The sequence below is a fragment of the Hibiscus syriacus genome, unplaced genomic scaffold (assembly GCF_006381635.1).
Source record: "Hibiscus syriacus cultivar Baekdansim isolate YM2019G1 unplaced genomic scaffold, ASM638163v2 tig00110777_pilon, whole genome shotgun sequence".
Classification (NCBI taxonomy): domain Eukaryota; kingdom Viridiplantae; phylum Streptophyta; class Magnoliopsida; order Malvales; family Malvaceae; genus Hibiscus; species Hibiscus syriacus.
In genome coordinates, this window is record NW_024062858.1 from 2,556,029 (window position 1) to 2,569,430 (window position 13,402).

At 35.4% G+C, this 13,402-nt stretch overlaps 1 pseudogene; it reads left to right on the top strand.

Annotated features, from left to right (window-relative positions):
* Positions 1-412: 412 nt before the first annotated feature.
* LOC120140030 lies at positions 413-12,977 on the top strand (annotated as a pseudogene).
* Positions 12,978-13,402: the final 425 nt, after the last annotated feature.

Below are 13,402 nucleotides of genomic sequence, written 5' to 3' on the forward strand. Positions count from 1 at the left end.
AAGTTCCTAATAATTTACAACTAATAACTAATTTAATTTAATTACTATTAAAAAACAACTAATTTAATTAAATGTGCAAATTACATCTTCTGTAGGAGAGGAGGAAAAGGAAAAAAGAAAACCTCAATGATGCAACGGGTTCGGACCAGTAGGGACAAGCCGCTTTTCGACGCCGTAGCGTGGGTCGATCTCGTTGCCGGAAGGTTCGGGAACGTGTCCGTGTCTCCGATGATGTAGAAATGGAGTGAAGTCGAACCCGGTAGCCAAGACTTTCCTGTTGCTCCTCAAAACGTGGTGATGAGAAACGGATACTTGGTGGATAATTCCAAATGAATTGAACCACCCAAAGAATAAAAGCAGCAAAGAGAGCGAAAGAATGAGATTAAAAAGATGTAGGGTATTGTTCATCGCCATGGGTACCAGCTTGGGGGGGGGGGAGGTTGCATGGAGAGAAAGAGTTGGCGTAATATTAGTCAGATATAGAGGAAGAGTGGTATGGAGATCAATGAGAGCCTAGCATTGTGAGAAGTGGTAGATGGCAAGCTTAGGGATGATGGGATGCTTGCTTCCATGGTAGTTTATTAGAGGAAGAAGAATCAAAGGAGGAGAAAATTGGGAAGGTACAGTTCCAGCAGATGATGCGGAGAGGAAAGTATGAGGCAAACCTGTCCATCATTCTTCATTTGTTTTTACCAATGGAACTTCCTTTCCGTTCAAGTAAGAGAAGGGCATCATTAATTGCAGAGATCGTCAAACCTTTTAACTATTATTAGGACGCGAGTCCACTCTTACATAATTAATAAATACACCTTTTTTTAATATTAAATTAAGCTAACTTCTAAAAAAATATGCAAATATCCTATTAAATAATTTGAAAAAAATACAAACAATATTATTGTTAAGGATAAAAAATAAACACCATCTACATTAATATAAAAATAAATATAAAATTGATGATACGTTGACAATTGACCTTATTATAACACAAATGCGGCCTTTCTAAAGTGATTGTAAATTAGTATCAATATAAGATAAGAGTCTAAACTATGGATAAATTAACCCAAAAAAAAAAAATACTAACCGGAGAGACTTCGTATACAATCCTAATTTTAAAAAAAATATGGCAGATAAAAAACATCTCCTATATTCATTAGAAAGGAGGGAAAACTTATTAAACAATACAAAAACTCAAATATACAAAATAAAAATTTAAAGAGATAAAAAAAATAATTAAGAGAAGATAAAGGTGAACAAAACACAACAGGAATTATGATAAAGCACGAGGGATGATCGTTTGATTAAATGCCTTATTTGATACTTCCTTATAAATAAAAAGAAAAAAAAGACACCTTAGGCTATAAATCGAACTACATATTTAATATCTTAATTATCATTTTTGGTCTAATTTGATCACTTAATTATTTTTTTGTTTAAAAGCATACCTAATATTATATGTTGGTTTCATTTTGGTCACTCAATGTTAAAAAAATAACAGTGATGCTGATGTGTCACCATAAAAACATGCTATGTCATCATTGAAAAAATTTAAAAATGCATCATCAACAATTCTGTTAATTTTTTTAATAGTGAGTTATCAAAATGAAAGCAAAACGTAACATTAAGTAAGATTTTTAAAAAATAATAGTTAAATGACCAAAACAAAATAAAAGTGATAGTTTAGATACTAAACGTGTAGTTTACCCAATTTAAAACTTTATTTTTTTCTTCTTTAAGAACCCTGCATATCGTTGTTTATTTTGGTTTAATAACTTAACAATAATGTTGACGTGTCATACAAAGTAGTACCACATTATGATTGAAAAATTTTAAAAATAAAGTTTTTTAACGACAAGTGCCAAATTGAAACTTAAACTAAACGTTAAATATGATTTTGAAGAAAATGAAGTTTAGATACCAAAACAGAACAAAAGTAATAATTTTGCTACTAAACGTGTATTTTACCTATTTAATTTTAGGGAGTATAGTAATTAATCAGGTACATCAAGGTTCAAGCAAGTTAAACCCAGACTCCCTGCTGATCTTCCGATCCCCATCATGACGCTGTTCCCTTTTGCAAGTTCTTAATCAGTGTAATGGCTGGAAAATAGTAGAGAATGAAAGAAAGTTGCTTTCTACCTTCACTGGAAAACAGAAATTCAAGACCCATAAACACTATGGTATCATTTTTCTAATTATTTTTATTATTATTGGTATAAAATGTTTTACCATATCCATTAATCTAGGAAGAAGCAAAAAAAAAAAAAAAAATCCTTTTCAGAAAATGTCTCTATGAGGTGCTTTATGTTTATAATAGTAATTACAATGGAGTTTTGAATCATAATATCTGAGGTTCTGGACGATTTATATTGGGCTTCCCTGCTAAAGGTTGCAGCATTCGGATATTCATAGTTTATTGATTTATATGCCTGTAGCTGTTCCTACTTCAGCTAACGTGCTGAATTCAGTTTTGCTAATTAGATCCTTTAGAAGGTACCAGTTCTTTCTGCATTTTGAATCTTGGTGGTTGAAGAGAAGCTCCACCTGATTCTGTCAATTTGCTTTATGTTTTGTACTTCTAGAGACAAAAACAGGATTAGTAATTCTAGCACTGTTGGCATATTGTGAATGGGTTTGCAATTTATTGTGGTACTGGAGGCTGATATTCAAAACCTTTCTAAAATTTAGCACCATTATATTCATTTTCTTGATATGGATGGGAAGTGGGCCTGTTGTATTATGAGGTGATTTCAATTATCTTTCTGAAATTTAGCATCATTATGAAATGAGAGGTTCACTGGGAGACATGCATTAGATATATGTACATTGCAAAATAATGCTATTTTATTCGTGTAAATATAGGCAAATTGTGCTGTTTGCAAAGCAGATGATAGTGGTGCAACAGCTTTGAGTTCCTCTTTTTCTTGCAAGGATTTATATGGAACCCATTCCATTGGCTTGCTTGGAAAAATACGATCATGGAAGTCTGTAAGTACTCATTAGTTCGTTTTCATGATGTTATGTTGCCCCCTAATTGATTACTACAGTATCTCAAATTTCTTTTGACTAGGAATAATGAAATAAACCTTGAACTGAAGGAATGAGTTCGATAACATTGGGGAGAAAATTATTTTGGCTTCATCTTGTTGCTTTTATTAGTTACTTCTTCAAAAGTTGCGAAAATGTAAATGTAAAGAACATTGAGATTAAAGGTAAATTGTATTTGGTTGAAATTAGTAAATGGCTAAAATTTAATTATGGTGTGAAACATGGATGTTGTGTGTACAAGTCTAATAAGACATTATGCTGTGTGTAAATTTAATTGCTCGTCTTCAAAAATGAATTTTGGTTTTTTGTTTCTGGAAGCAAAAGTAGCAATCAAATGTATTTTCTAGCAGGAGAGTCAAAAATAACCAAAGGAGCACTAACATCATTGTCGTTTATGTCTTTTGGCCTTGTGTTGATTACTTTTTTATCCTGAAGGTGGCAATTCTTCAGATGTTAGAAAAGCAGATGGGACCTGACTTCTTCAAAAAGGTATGGGGTATCATCTTGACTCTTGTAGTTGGCTTTTTGGACAATATGTACAAAGGGATTGTGGAATCAGCTTTGTTTGTTGATGCTTGTTTATGCTTGGTTTTCTTTTTTCAATATACAGATTCTGCAAGCAATAATTTCTCGTGCACAAGGTACAAACTGTGCTGTGAGGTCTCTTAGTACGAAAGAGGTAATCGTATATATTCGTCTTTTAACTTGCAGTTATCATCTATGTTCCAGCTATCTATTAATTTCCTTTCTGGTTGTCATAACATCTACAATGGAACTGCTGCTATTTGGTTTTGTTTAGCTATAATTGATCGCCAATAAAATTTTATCATTATAGATACCCTAAAACTAGATGAAATTTATGAAAAATAAAAATTTTAGGCATGCAAATAAAACTAGAGAAAAAGCAACGTGGGGCTTGGGAATGCGAGTAAAATTGAAGGGCTTTGAGCCCCTCTTCTGCCAAGTTTTTGGACTCTTAATTTATCTAATAAATTGGCACAGCTCAGATTGGATGATGTTCATCTATGCCTGATGGTGATGATGCTGAAAATATTTCCAAATATTGAAAACAACATTTTCTGCTTTCAACGTTTCCAAGATTTGTTATCAGATTTTAGGTTCTGCAAGTAGAAACATGCTCAGCCAACTTGGTTTTACTTTAATTTTCTTCCCGGGGTGGGGGTGGGGGTGGGGGTGGGGGTGGGGGAGGAAAAGAAAACAGAGAGAGTAGATAAAACAATAGCAATCCCTATTGATCCTAACTTGATAGGGATATATAGTTTTGTATGGCCATGTTTTTTTTTGGGATAATGGTGAATGTAACAAAGTACTTTCATAGTTATGTATTGTTTTTATTTCATACAAGTATGTAATTGTTTTACTTCAAATTTAAATACAATTTAGTCAGATTTCTGGGTCATTAATGAAGCTATAAACTGTTATATTCAGTTCCGTCATTTTGCTAACAAAATTGGAAATCTGGAGCGTCCGTTCCTGAAAGAATTTTTTCCTCGGTGGGTGGGATTATATGGATGTCCAGTGCTCAGGTATGATTTAAGTGAACAATGTATTTTATGTCTTCTGCATTTGGGATTCTCATGCTAGTTTTATTTATGTGTTCCTTTTCTTTCTTACCATCAATTTTCAAGGATGGGGTTTTCCTACAACAAGCGGAAAAATATCATTGAGTTGGCAGTTCTGCGCGAATGCACAGCTACAATTGATTCAAGTGTACCGTTTCTGAATGCTAACCCTGATTCTGAAAACCGTGATGGTGATATTGGGTGGCCTGGGGTTATGACTGTGAGGGTTTATGAACTTGATGGCATGTCTGATCATCCAGATCTTCCAATGGCTGGAGATGCATGGCAGCTGCTAGAAATAGCATGTCACTCAAAGCTTGCTGCTAGACGTTACCAGAAGCCTAAAAAGGGTTCAAAACCTGATGGCTCTGATGATAATGGTGATTTGCCTACAGCAGATATGCGATCGAGGTATTTTATCATCCCAATGTGGGGTTCTTTGTGTATAACTTGTTCCAGTAGATTCCATTAACACATTCTTCCATGTTTAATTGTTCTTTTGCAGTGTAGACTCCCCATTAGTGTGGATTAGGGCAGATCCAGAGATGGAATATCTAGCTGAAATTCATTTTAATCAACCTGTACAGATGTGGGTAAGAAAGCTATTGTTCTCAGTTCTAGCTCAGTTTGTCAATGTTTTTGCATGACACAGCTTGAAGTAGGTCAGTTGCAAGGTCATTTTCCTCACAGTTTAAGCAATCATTAAGTGCATTGAGTTTATCAGGTGGCATCCTCACTTTGTTTGTCTTTGGTGATTTGAGGGTTCCCTCCCAATCATTAGAGGAAATGCTGGCTCTTACTCTGTGCATTTTTGTAAAATGCTTAACCAAACTGTGGAGATTTCCCTACTGAAAACTATCTTTTAGCCACAAGTTGACAATTCCACCATCATTCACCAACTGGACCTGTAGGTATCTCACACCTGTTTTCATGTATTCATCCAGTGTGGATGTCTTCTATTGAATAATACCTAAGAAAAATTAAACCAACCTCCTTTTTCCCCGTTATTCTCTTATTAACAAAAATAAATTTTGGATGCACAAGAATTGTTCCCCATCATTGCTGTTTGCCAATGATTTGGCATAACCCAGCATGATGTAGATCTCACTTGCAAGGCCATTAACTTTAACAATTTTCAAGCAACCATTAAGGCTTTGCTTAGTATGAAGGATAGAAAGGAGTATGGAAAATTTGTTAATCTAATGTTTTAGCTACAAAGTAGGAAACTGGTTATCAATCTTATCCATTTGATTAACAAATTTTCCATCCTTATACCATGCAAAGCCTATGTGCGTAAGGTTTATTCGGTTATTTTGTCCTGTTATTTCTGGTTTTCTTTTTCTGTCATTATAGGGAATGGTTGCTGTTGCTCCTTCCATGCTTGTTAAATGCTTAATGCCCGCTCTTGAACTGGTTTTTGCTAAAACTTGATATTTCCACCTTTTCAGCAACTGTTTTTGCAGGAATAGTTCATCGGTATTCTTTTGCTCTTCCAAATTACTAGTTTCTAAATCAATTTAATATTCTATTGAATTATACCTCTGATGATTAAACCTACCTCTTATTTTGCCTTTGATTTCTCTTATTCACGTCACAGAAAAAGAAAGAAGAAATTATTTTAGATGCACATGAAATGTTCACTATGGATAAAATTATTTTAGAGATACTTAGGGAGAGAATACACTCTAACCCTTCATTTGTGCTCTGCCCATATCCCCTACTGAAGCCCTATTATTTGTCACTTATAATTGGATTGAAGGGAAATTTTACCAAGAACTAGTTGTATCCTATAAAACTGAACCAAGGCACCTACTTAGTTCAAGGTTCCTGTTAGTTTACATATTTTTCACCCAGTGGTTTAGCTGTATCCGTTGCACTTTATAAATTACATCCAATGACTTAATTTTTCCTTGTATTTGACTTCTTAAAATTGTTACTAATTACTATGATCAGATTAATCAGTTAGAGAAGGATGAAGATGTTGTAGCTCAGGCACAAGCGATCACAGTGCTAGAGTCTTTACCAGAGCTTTCATTTCCTGTTCTAAAGGCACTGAATAATTTCCTGCCTGACACAAAGGTTCTTTCTGCTCTCTAAAGAATTATTTGGTTAACGAGTCTTTGTAAATTGAATTTGATCATTTTAATTTTTATCATGGTGTCAAGGCCTTTTGGAGGGCTCGAATTGAGGCGGCATTTGCATTGGCTAGTACATCTTCTGAGGTATCATCGCCAGCATTTGAGGCTCTTCAATGAATAGTGCTGTGTCGAAATTCAGTTCTTTATCCGACACAAAACAATTTTTTCACTTATTTCTTCGCCAGAATTTTTGTTATGATTTTGAGAATTTATTCTGTAACAATTGCATGTCTTCTTGAGTTGCATGAGTTTTAGTTTCTGCATGATGCTCTAAATGTTGGCATGGTTTGATGTTTTCTTTTAACATCTTACATACAATGATCCATATGCCTGGGGTGTCCAAATTTTAAATTTTTGGTTGTTGTTCAACAGCGATATCTGTTATAATTCTTAACACGGAAGCGGTACTTTTTAACATTGGCATTCTTAAAACTAAAATGCAGGTGTGCTGTTCATGTTTTCTTTAATAGATTGCATATCGTAATTTCCCTTCTTTCATCTTTGTGCTTTTATACATTTGCTTTCGGCATGGGGATTATATTTCATTCTCTGGCTGGCAGGAAACTGATATGGCTGGTTTGCAACATCTGGTGAAGTTTTATAAAAGTCGAAGGTTTGACACTGATATTGGATTACCGAAGTGAGTTTCTTATCTGAGTCTCAATCAATTCATCAATGATTGTTAAAATGCCCTTGTAAGAAGTTCCATTTCCTGCTGATCTTGCCAGACCAAATGACTTCTCAGATTTCCCAGAGTACTTTGTTCTTGAGGTAATGCTATGAGGTAGGCTATGTGAAATTGCTCGTTTATGGATGTTGAATTAAACACTTCATGAAATATTTGATCTAGTGAATTAGTGATTAGAAAAGGGCTGGCTAGGTCCAAGATAGTAACATTAGGTATTTCCCTTTTTAGTGTGGAACTTTTATGTAAATTAGGTTAACTGCATTTTCCACGTGGAACTTTTACGTAAACTAGGTTAACTTCATTTTCCATGTAAAACTTAGGCTCACTCTGGTTTTGAAGATAGAAGTGAACCATGTTCTGTATGCTGTCTAGAATTTTAGCTTTTTTCCATGCTTCAGTACTTAATCCTGAGTTGTTGAATTTATAAATGATATGTAGTTTGTGGGAGTTCTTAGAAACATTTTTTGTTTTTTGTTTTGTTTTCATAGGCCATTCCGCATGCCGTAGCCACGATAAGAGCTGCAGACGGGAAAAGCCCAAGAGAAGCTGTTGAGTTTATTCTGCAACTTTTGAAGGTATGGTTTACCTTGACTAACACTTATTGTACAAGATCAACAACAAGATTTCAATTGCTCGTGCAAATTAAGCTACATCAGTGATTGCTTTCTAATTTTGCTCCATGAAATCTTCTTTCAGCGAGTAATAAATGATGTGTAGCGGTCAATTGCCTGCATAAATGATAGAGCCCCTTTTTTGTTCTTTTGATTTGCATGGTTTGCTTTTCAAGAAGAGAAAAGCAGGGAATTGGCTTCCTAATTTTGCAATATAGAAAATAGTTGTTATTGCAATTATTCATTTTTCTTGAGGTATCTCTATCTGAAACATTACATCGTTGTGGGATTTGACATTCCCTAAAAGTGTGAGAGCTTGTTCAAAGATAGTTTGATAGGAATTTCAAAATTTGTGTAGAAGCTTTAGGTTGTATTTTTCAGTTTATGAAACTCAAGTTACTATAGGTTGAACCCTGTCGGACTACCTCTGTCCAGTCCAAAAAAGAAAAAATATCAGCTGAACCAAAAAGTCTTTTTGTTTCTTTTCTTTTTTCTTCTTTGGGGAGGAAGATTTGTTGTTCTGGCTAAATCCAAGTTAAGCGTATGTAGATTCTTGATTAACTTCTCAGGTTTTTTATACTTTGACATTCTGGCTTATTTTATAACATTTGCTGGTTTCATCTTGATACTAAGCATATTGCCTGTCAGGCAGCACTTCTCCTTAATGAGAGCTGTTGGAAATGCGGTATTAATGATTTTCGAAGATTCTGCTTCTTTGAGAAGTGTGAAGAACGATAAATCAGAGACTCTCGCAGAGTGGTTCTCTATAGTCGAAGCTTGGTCAGAGAGTTTGGTATTGGAGTGTCGCCGAGTATGGTTAGTTTGCGAGGGTGTTCCGTTTCACGCATGGAATTGAGATACCTTCAAGAACATTGTTGATAGTTGGGGTCAGTTACTAGCAATCGACGAAAGCTGTCAGTCACCATCATCCTTTGATCGGGCAAAAATTTAAGTCCTAACAAAGGCTGGTGCGAGAATTGATGCGACGTTGGAATTGAAGGTGAGTGACAACTCCTTCAAGATCATGGTGCATGAGATAGAGCTTTCATTCAAGCCAAACTCGTGTGCTCCTGAAGAAGACGAATCTAATTAGATTTTGCCTTTCTATTTGTGGTTTAATTTAGTTTATATGATTGCAGGTGTTGCTTTTATTTTGTTTTATGTTTTGTTGCGTTGTTTAAATTCTATTATTGGAGGTGTAATTAGAAATAAGGTGTTTAGATTACGACTTTGGTTGAGGTTATATGAGGTTAAGGTGTTTGTTGTAATGGTGTTTATCACCATAGGAGGATATTTCGTGTAATCTTTTGTATTGGGTATTGTTATTAATATAATTTGAGGTACTCTTTTCTTCCTTCCAATGTTCGTTAACATACTTCTTAGTATGTGAACGAATAAGAAGGGAGTTTTTAATGAGACCTCCAACTTCTATAAAAAAAAAAACCTAGACAAATTATCAAAAAAAAAAAAATATGATAAAAATGAATGACCAAATACCACACCAAATCTAACATAGTTCTGCCATAAGTTTTTTGTTTATGAAGTTACAAGCAAAATAGTTAAAGCAACTACCTATCAGAGTTAGAAACTCAGACTTTTGCAAGATCTAAAGTTTTTTTTTGATAGAATTAGGAGGCCTCATTAAGAACCTCTCGGCTTTTGTCAAGAGACAACTAGCGAAAGGAAGAAAAGAGTACCTCAATTTATAGATAATTCAATAATTACATAAGAGTACGCCATTACACTTTAAACAACCAAAAATAAAAATCCCAAACAGTACATCAATAAAACTTGAAACTTTCATCAAATCCCCTCCTTAGCTAATTTATTTGCCTCCCAATTACAGCTCCTAAGAATCAGTCTAACAATAATCTCCCTAGCATAAACTAAGGCCCCAATTTCCCCAACCAAAGAACTACCCTAGCATAAACTAAGGCCCCAATTTCCCCAACCAAAGAACTAAAAAACGAAGGGGCAGAAAACTGCAAAAAAATTCAGTCAACTGCAGATTTGCAATCATGCAAGATCTAAAGTTGAACATGGCATGCGTTTTTGAAGTGTTGGAAAGTGGAAAACATGTACACGATGCTTAAGACTGTGGAAACACGACTTTAAATTTTCAAATTCTACTATTAGTAATTGCTTCGTATTTTATGCTATTGAGGTCCAAGATAAGGTGGTCCTTCATGCTTAGGAAGAGACTTGGAAGGACTAGGATTTGCTTTCTAAGTTAAAAAAGCTTGCGCTAATACTATTCACTGTTAGAGAGTAGCAATTAATAAATGACCTTAAAGATGGACAACAAGGTTTATATAAGTAAAACACGTGCATAGGTGTGCGAATGACTTGCGGCTGTTCCTACCATTCCTTTTTGTGCAATTACTGATGTACACTGCTTACTGTTTTCCTTTCACTCCATACGTTTTTATTTTCGCAAGTGATGCATCAGTTATTTGCTTTGGTTCTTATGCTTGATACTTCCCCTTATTATGGCTTTCTGTTTTCACTGCACTTTGACAGTATAACGATAATAACGAGAATCCTTACTCGGATGTATTCTGGCTCGCTGCATTAGTACAGTCAATTGGTGAACTTGAATTTGGGCAAGAGGTATATAATTATATTCCTTACTTACAGTCCCTTTTTGTTTGTCTTAGTTTTTTAAAAAACTCCTTTGGGTAGAGTTCCTGTCAGTTTGACTATATGGTTCTTAAGATATTAGAGCCTTCTTGTTTTGTGGGTGTTTTTTTTATACATGCTAGACTTTTGAAATTCAGGGAAATATGTAGCAATTCATACCTATTGATTCGTCTTCAGCTGCATACCTTCCCTTCACTCTCGTATTCTTTACATGCTTGTGGAATGGACAGATGCATGCAATAATCTGAAAATACATATCAATTACTGGAAATTAATATCTTATTGATGTTCCTTTCTTCTGATGCTGCTAGTTTTATTTTCTCTACTTTTTCCCCCTTCAAATTTCTTTTTGGCTGTGGGATATGTCGGGAGTAAAGGATATTTTTCCAATGTTCCAGATTTTGGTTTTGGTCATGCATCACCTATGTCATTTCGAAGCATTCATCTGAAAGGCTAACCTATTTACCTTTTTTTTCCTCTTATTTCAGAGTATTCACTTCTTATCTTCTTTTCTCAAGCGTATTGATCGGCTTTTGCAATTCGACAGGTGATCATTATCTTCTGATCTGTTAGATTAAAGACTGACTGATTGTTCCACATGGTCTCCATGTTATTCACATTGTATGATACTCACCAGGTTGATGCCCAGTTACAATGGGGTATTGACAATCAGTTGCATCCGGACCTTGTCACAGATTGCATTAAAGCTTTCTGGATTCATCCATCTGGTGTGTTTTTTTTCTCTGATACCTTACCAAATAATGTCTACATATTTCTTTATAGATTTTGTTTCTCGCCGCAGGATCATGTCTTTGAACTAATTAAACCATTTAGAGATTTCAAGACCATCTGGCAAGTACGAATAGAAGCAAGTAGAGCTTTGCTTGATCTTGAGTTCCAATTCAATGGCATCAATGCAGCATTGTTGTTGTTTATCAAGTATATAGAGGAAGAGCCTTCTTTAAGAAGTTCCCTTCTGTTAAAAGAAAAAAAATTCTACTACTTCCTGATGTTATGTTATGCTTATTTTTATTGGTAATATGTATTTATATTTGTATAAAAATATACTCTCTGATTACAGGTCAGGTAAAGTTGGGTGTCCGTGCTATGAGATTATGTCAGATTCAAGGTGGATCGGTTTCTAGTGAGGATATCAAGGCAGACACTCTTGTGGCTTTGCTTCAGCTTTTAGAAAGCCGCATAGCATTCAATAATGTATTCTTCCGCCACTACATGTTTTGCATTTTACTAGTTCTTGCAGGAAGGTGAGTATGCATTCTCATATTCCCTCTCTAGAATTTAGACTTTCCTTCGGACAAGTGGTTGCCTCATATTCGAGAATAATATTGCTTGGGAAGAGATTAAGCCTCCTCAACCCCCCATGGACAATTTGAACCATTCACATGACAGTTTGGCAATTCCAGAAGCTCCAAAGGAAGTAGATACGGTTTCCAACAGTCATGAGAGGAAGACTGCTGTTGTTAAGATACGGGTCAAGCAGTCGGCGACAACTAGTAAAGCAGAGGAAAGATCAGAAGGCAGGGAAAGATCAGAAGGAAGGCATCACAATGCCGACCGGGGCGCAACCAGTTCAGTTTCAGTGGATGCACCCCAAAGAAACTCAGCCGAGGCTGTGAGCATTAGCAACCAAAATGTTGAAGAAGTCGACTCATTTCATGATCATGGTTCTCGGATCACTGCAAGTATTGGGAGTGTGAAAATTGCGAGTGAAGGTGACAACTTGGGTAAGGAGCTTCAGTGTACCGCTGATTCGGGTAAGGCATCCGTGCACCATCAGCCTGATGATCCCTCATCACCAAGCACCATACAAGATAACCACATAGACGCTGAAGCAAAAAAGTATGCAAGTCTACAAACACTATCGATCTCGAGGGATGACGCACCTTCATCACGGGGGAAAGACGAGAGGAACTCTTCGAAGAAGAAGAAGAAGAAGAAGAAGAAAGATAAGGAAAAGAAAAGAAAGGGGGAAGAGCATAAAGGAGAGCGAGATGATCCAGAGTATCTAGAGAAGAAGCGATTGAAAAAGGAGAAGAAACAGAAGGAGATGGCGAAGGTACTGAGTGAAGTGAAGGCACCCTTAAGAAGTAAGAAAGAGGAAACCACAGAGTTGCATGGTAACAAACAGGAAGGGGATAATACAAATCCGAGTGGACCGAACAAGGTAGTGATTCCAAAGTCGGAAACCAGGACCGAGCCTGCTCCCAAATTCCGAATCAAGATTAAGAACAAGACATTGAATAAATCTTAGGTGTTTGTCCATCATTAAAACATGGGTGAAAGGATGGTGCCATCCATTATTAGTTTGCAGACTAGGTTTTTAGAGTGACGCTTCTTTGAATTTTAAAATTTTCTCACTATTTGCGTTAGGTATCCTTTTGGGGTTTGAATTTAGGGTAAACTGTATATTTACTGCTTAAACTACTACTTTTGTTTTGTTTCATTTTGATATCTAATTTTTTTTTAAATTTTATATCTAACATTTAGTTTAGGTTTTATTTTATTATAGTGTCATTAAAATTTTAATAAGGCTATTGACATGATTTTTTTAAATGACGGTGTGACATTATTTTATGTTGTCACTTTGACAGTTCTGTTAAGTTTATAATGACCGGTAGGGATGCACATAGTTGGATTTAAATCCGATCCGGTTTTTTCACCTAGCCAAAAAATTGA